At 32.8% G+C, this 7,209-nt stretch overlaps 1 pseudogene; it reads right to left on the bottom strand.

The window, feature by feature from the left end:
- Window positions 1–973: 973 nt before the first annotated feature.
- Window positions 974–2,666, bottom strand: LOC114712778 (uncharacterized; annotated as a pseudogene).
- Between the last annotated feature and the right edge of the window lie 4,543 nt (window positions 2,667–7,209).

Raw genomic sequence — 7,209 nt, 5'->3', positions numbered from 1 at the left:
GTGTACAAGTAACAGGAGCATAGGTGTACAATATCTGTTGTGAGTTTAAGAAGGTGTCAGCTCAGTAGGCTTAGAACCTAGAAAAAATGTACATTCTCAGTTGGAATTCGATGAATTTCCAATAAAGTTACTGTCTATTTTATTTAGAAAACGCTGCTGTAATATTTTTATTTGTGAGATGTCTATCAAATATTGATCTATTCCTCAAGACAAGCATCTTCAACTATAAAAATATAAGATTGGGTTGGTAAGTTCGTTGACCATTTTTAAAACTTCAAACCCCTCATAATTTCTTAAAGTATTTATTGTTCCAAATAAATCCAACATTACGGCGGGCATCTGATAGAGCTTCTTGTGTATATCATCAGGTAGCAACCATTTGATACGTCATGTATGATTTCATTGTGGAATCATTGACAACTCATTATTTTAAAGAGAATAATTTCGGAAAACAAACGTTTCTAGCCATTTGAACCAAAATATTAATTAATTACTTACATTATGATCAGACCCCAAAATCAAACACATATCGAGAAGTTTATTACCAACTTTGTAATTAGACCATGGCCTGAGAAATAAACGTGTTCACAGCAAACTGTCTCAATGGTAGTACAATCCCCCACGCTTGGAGAAGGTCTCAAACTAGCCGTTGACATATTTGTGTACATACATTTAAATTGTGCGTTAAAAAAAGCATGTAATTTTACTATCACCTATAACATCTCATTGACTGTTTCAAGCACAATCAAACTCTTGAGGATGACATTTTCTGTCTCCAAAATATTTGTCCTCCGTACAATAAGTGGACATCACTAGAGTAGTAATACTAGCAGCAGTGTCATTACAAAAAGGATGGCTTAAAGCTCATGAATGTTTTCTTTTTCCTCATGTGAGAATTACTGTATTACAAATTTTGTAAGAAAGTGCAAGTGCAAGACATAAACCATATGAGCAAATAAGGCATGAGATATTAGGAAGTAACCTGAACATTATGTTCTCTCACACAAGTACAGAGACAAATACAAGGCAGGCTAGGAGTTTATACTCTAAACGCATTTGGTAACTCTTCCTCCTTCCAAAAAGCCAGATACAAAATGTGTACGCTTCACAAATTTGTACATTTGATCTTCCTCTGTAACAAGTTCACCGATTTCCTTACTCTGCATAGTTTGACATACTCAGGTATTCCAGCCCCTCAGTTCTGCAAGCCATGATCTTTCGGAAAACTTCCCTCACTTGGCACTCCAGTGGATCCAGACCACCTTTAAAAGATTCATAAATCAAATTCAACTCCTCTGTAACCTGTTCAACTTCAAATTTCTGCTCCTCTGTTAATGGAAGCTGGACTGAATCCACCAGGTCTGTCAAGTGTTGGGTACATCTCTCCACTTGATATATCTCCTTCAACAAGCCATTTGAGTTCCGGCGTTCACGCTTCTTAGACTCCTCCAAGATTCGTTCGTGAAGTGAGGTTATGGGGTGCTCCATGAGAACTGCCGCGGTATTGAAAAATGGATATTCAGACCCCTATCCTGACAAGGAATCGCTGCTACAAGAGACCACAAGACAAACAACAGAACAGAGTACATTGTAAACACAGGAATAGCAAGACCATTGGTTGCAGCAGTCTCATTTGCACGAGGTGGAGCCAAGTTATTTGCAATGGATTGCAGTTGCTTGGCTGCAGACCAGGAGCGAGATACACTCCAAGAATGAGACCGAGAATGCCCTGAGTGGGAATGCTTATCTTTGCTTGTGTTATGACGTCCAAAAGATCGGTTGCGTTGTGAAAAAGCAGACCCAGTGTCATCAAGCATTGCCAGTGCCAAATCCATCAATGCCTTTCTTGCTCTCCGAAACATGCCTTCACTAATGCTCTCTTTTTAGAGTCCAAGGCAGACATGACAATCTCCAATTGTTTTTGCCACACCCGAATCTTCTCAACCCTTCACGGCTCGCATTACAAATATCAAGTGCCTTCACTGAACTCTCAAAGAATTCAGAAATTATTCGATCAAGAGGGGGTTTTGAGATCTGTTCCTTCTTATTCAGTAGAATGGCCCTGAATTCCTCCTGGCAGCAGACAAATGCATCAAGGAGCTTCAGCATCCATTGGATAGAGAGCAATTCATCATCACTGACCCCACAAAGCTCATCGAATCTATCTGTGACCAGCTTCTGGAATGATTCAAGCTCTGTATCATGAGATCCGGATTCATGACTCACCTCCAAAGAATGAACCTGCTCCCGCCTGATACCAAATAATGAACGGCCAATGGAGGAAAATGGTGTTGAGGGGCCCTGACTATCCGACGACATTGTCAAACTTCAGAGATTACTCCCCCTCAAGATACTCAGTATTCTACACCAAAAGCCCAAAATCAACAGATCAGAAGAAACCCACCATGAAGGCTTTTTTCTAATTCAAATGTATCTGATCCTGAGGCATCTAAATTCATCATAATTAACACTCAATATCCAATTGGTCAAATTCATTAACTTCAAAGCGGATCCAATCAACAGATTGATCAAATTCCAATCCTGAAAGCCAAACTCCAATCACAAAATATCTTACCTCCCAATCATATGCTCTCCATCACTTCAAACTCGAACAAAAGAATTTGCAAAACCATGCTCAAGATCAAACATTTCTTCGTAATTGACTTGATTCTGGGGCAAAACAGTGTCAACTAACAATCAAATCTTTTTTCCCTGAAAACTTCAGAATTGTCAACACCCAGATGCAAATTCAAAAAAGCTTCAAATAAATTAAAGATTTTCCAGAAAACCATGTAAGGAAACTGCAAGTGCAAGAACACAGATGAAGAAAATCTAGAAGTGGAGAATAAAGGGAATACCTTTGAACTTCGAATCAGGTACTCGGAACACATTTAACATGAGTCTTTCAGAAGGATCGAGTTCAAAGGAAAGCACAAAATAAGAACTTTGAAGCTTTTACAAGTAAAAAGTAGTCGTAACAAGCACAAGCGCATAACAATGGGCAATGGCAGATTCGCAAACCTAGCGAAGGACCGAAGCCCTCGCTTTGGTTGTCGTCAGTTGAAGGAACTGATGTAACGAAACGAAAATAACGTGAAAACTGAAAACGCCCAAATTTTTTAAAAAATAAAATTAAAACCATCAACTTCCTCAACAATATTTGTTTCCTTTTGAAAAATCATGTGAACTAAACTAAAATAATTGGGTAGCACATCAATTTCCCTTACAGTTCTTTGATTTATAATAATATAGGCATTAAAAAATTTTTTTTAAATAATAAATTGCCGGAGGAGGATTACGGATAGAATAAAATTATGTACAGAAACCGCAGCATCAGTTTTAATGGAATAAATGTTAATAGCACGACGTTTGATAAGATATCTTTCAATTAAGTTTAAATATTAATATTAGGGAAAATGACACAAAAATTATACTTGAACTTGCAAATGCCAAAATGATCACCCTGAATTTGTAAAATCCTAATTTACTCATAAGTGACCAATTTGACATTTTATAAATTTGTTGAAATGATCACACTACCCTCCATTTTATTTATTGTTTTTAAAAAACCAAAGTCCTCATTAGTCAGCCGGTCGCCGAAACTCTAAACACAGCCAGAAACAAGTTTTTTGAAAATTTTTACAACTTCAGAATAACAGTTAACAACTTTTATAACGCTATTAATAACTTCAGTATAGTAGTTAATAACAAATTTTTCAGAAAATTCAATAATTGGTCGCCGGAGCTCTGACGACCAGAAACAATTTTTTTAAAAAATTTTACAACTTTAATATAACGGTTAACAACTTTGTAATGCTATTAACAATTTTAGTATAGTCGTTCACAATAGGTTTTTGAATTTATTAACAACATTATTGAAGTTGTAAAAATGTCACTTTTTGAATTTTCCAAAAAAACTTGTTTTAACTGCTATATTGAAGTTGTTAATAACGTTGCAAAAGTTGTTAACCATTATAGTGAAGTTGTAAAAATTTTCAAAAAAAAATTGTTAAAGTTGTAAAAATGTTTTTTTTTGAATTTTTAAGAAAACTTGTTGTTAAATGCTATATCAAAGTTGTTAATAGACGTACATAAGTTGTTAACGACGTTACTAAAATTGTAAAAATACTACTTTTAATTTTTAAAAAATCTATTATTAACTGCTATACTGAAATTGTTAATAATGTTACAAAAATTATTAACCATTATACTGAAATTGTAAAAATTTAAAAAAAAAAGTTGCTAAAGTTGTAAAAATGCTATTTTTTTTAAATTTTTAAGAAAAGCTGTTGTTAAATACTATACCGAAATTGTTAATAGAGTTACGGAACTTGTTAACGACATTACTGAAGTTGTAAAAATGCTACTTTTTGTATTTTCTAAAAAACTTTTTGTTAACTGCTATACTGAAATTATTAATAGCATTACAAGAGTTGTTAACTGTTATATTGAAATTGTAAAAAATTTTAAAAAATTGTTTCTGGAGCTCTAGTGACCAATTGTTTAATTTCCTGAAAAACCTGTTAACTGCTATACTGAAGTTGTTAACAAGGTTTTAAAAGTTGTTAACCGTTATACTGAAATTGTAAAAAAAATTTTTAAAAAAAAACTAGTTGCTAAAGTTGTAAAAATGCCATTTTTTTTAATTTTTAAAAAAAACCTATTATTAAAATGCTATACCGAAGTTGTTAATAGAGCTGTGGAATTGTTAACAGCATTACTGAAGTTGTAAAAATGCTACCTTTTGAATTTGCCGGAAAACTTCTTGTTAACTGCTATATTAAAGTTGTTAATAGCATTACAAGAGTTGTTAATCATTATGCTGAAATTGTAAAAAAATTTTTAAAAATTTGTTTCTGGCCACTAGAGTTTCGTCGACCAATTGTTGAATTTTCTAATAAACCTATTGTTAACTGTTATACTGAAATTGTTAATAGCATTACAAAAGTTGTTAACCATTATAATGAAGTTGTAAAAATTTTCAAAATAATTGTTTCTAGCCACTGGAGCTCTAAAGACCAATTGTCGACCAGTCGTTGAGCTCCAACGACTGGCCGGTCAGTGGGGGTTTTTGGTTTTTTAAAAACAACAAATAAAATGAAGGGTAATATAGTTATTTCAGCAAATTTATAAATACCAAATTGATCACTTGTGACTAAATTATGATTTTACAAATTCAGATAACCATTTTATCATTTCCAAGTTTAAGTATCATTTTTGTGTCATTTTCTCTTAATATTAGGTGGCACTTAGTGGGATATTTTATAGAATAATATATGATATATTATTATTTTATGTTCAATGGTACATTTATTTGTAACATGAGATAAAATATATATTTGACAAATTGGGACATACACCACATGATCAAGTTGAGCCAACCAACTAATTCAGCACAACTTGACCAGACCGTATGAATTTGAAAAAAAAAATTAGTTTATTACTTTTCATGGACTAAATAGTACATAAAATTTTGATTGTTTTTCTTTCAGAAGAAAAATATAATCTATATAATTTCAATTTTAATATTCTATACCAATTCTCCGCAAACAAGGACTAGTTTTACCAGGTTTAAATCTTACAGATAGAAAATATAATTTATGACACCAATTTCTTGTGTAGACCAAACAATGCTTAAATTTCGTTGGCAGGAAGGAAAAAAAATGTTTAAATCTAGTTAAATAACACTATATGCCAAATAATTTTATGAAAAATTATCATTCGATTTTAAATGAGGAGCTTGTTTTGGAGTTGAATTTTAGGATTTTAATTCACTTTGCTTCTTATATTTATCATTTTTTAAATTAATTTATATAACACATAAACTAAGATATAATTTAATATTTAAAGAGATTAGGACATATTTATTAAAATTAAATAATTTTTTAGCATTCTTAATCTACCAAATTAATTAAATGACTTGTACATTCAAAATTGAAGAATTACAATTTACAAGAACCCATAAAATATTTTTACAAATCATATTAATGATATTATAATTAATACTGCTTTCGGTCCTAAATATAAAAACTAGTTTTTAGGATAAATTGTACTATAAATTAGCTCTTATATTTGTGAGTGAAGGTAGTATTATATATAACACACACTCTATCAAATAATAAATTTTTTTGACCCAAAAATATAAAAAATTTTTAAGTCATAAATAATACATTCACTTCGTGCGCAAACCCAAAAAAAAAAAAACAGCACAAGATTTTTACTAGTTTAAATGTAATTTGTAATTAAATAAGGCCACACCGCCAAATAGGGGTGTTCAAGGCCGGCCCGTCCCGGTCGGCCCGTTTCCGGCCCGGTCTTATTGGGACGGGACGGATCCGTCCCGAAATTTTTCGGGACGGGACAAAAAAGGGACCGGGACGGGACGGGACACGGGACGGAAGTCGTCTCGTCCCGGTCCCGTCCCGGTTCCTTTTTTTAAAAAAAAAATTAATTTTTTTAATTTTTATATAATATCATTTTTTCATTTTTTTTTAAGATTTAAGACTATTGTATGGAACTATGGATAATATTTATTTAGAGTTTTATATTTGTTAATGATTTGAGATTATTGATGATTAGAATTTATAATATATTGTGTTAAAAGCTTTTATTTAAATAACGTATTGTTATAAGAGTAAAAAAAAAAGAGGTTTGTATTAAGATTTCCTCAAAACAAAATAATTAAAAATATTTGTTTTTATTAAAAAAAAAATAAAAAATATTAAAAAAAAAAAAAAGAAATATAATTTGGAAAATGTCAACAAAATGCCGGGAACAAAGAATTAAAAAATAATCATAATTTCGGGACGTCCCGGTCCCGTCCCGACCGGGACCGGGACACCCCGGGACGGGCCGGGACACGGGATAGAAAATCTGTCCCGTTACTGTTCACCGGGACGGAACGGGACGGGCCTGTCCCGGTCCCGATCCGTCCCGTGACACCCCTACCGCCAAAACACCCGCAAAATCAAGTGCAATGCGGGTCAATACTTGACCTAAGCCAACTCATGAATGTTTTTAGGTGGACTAACAGGCACATGAGATGGATAAATTGGACAGCCAAAGTTACAATCAAAGTACAAGGCTATATTATTGATTAGGACGAATTACAATGAGGTTTCAAACAAAAAAAAAAATTAAAAAACAAATCTCAGAAGTTGTCATTCTCATTATAGGACTTGTTATTATAAGCTGTTGAAATTGTTATTG

This window comes from Neltuma alba, unplaced genomic scaffold (assembly GCF_004799145.2).
Source record: "Neltuma alba isolate B1F8T4 unplaced genomic scaffold, ASM479914v2 tig00011396_pilon, whole genome shotgun sequence".
NCBI classification, from domain to species: domain Eukaryota; kingdom Viridiplantae; phylum Streptophyta; class Magnoliopsida; order Fabales; family Fabaceae; genus Neltuma; species Neltuma alba.
The sequence above is the reverse complement of the archived record's forward strand: the minus strand, read 5'-3'. Positions and strand labels throughout refer to the sequence as shown.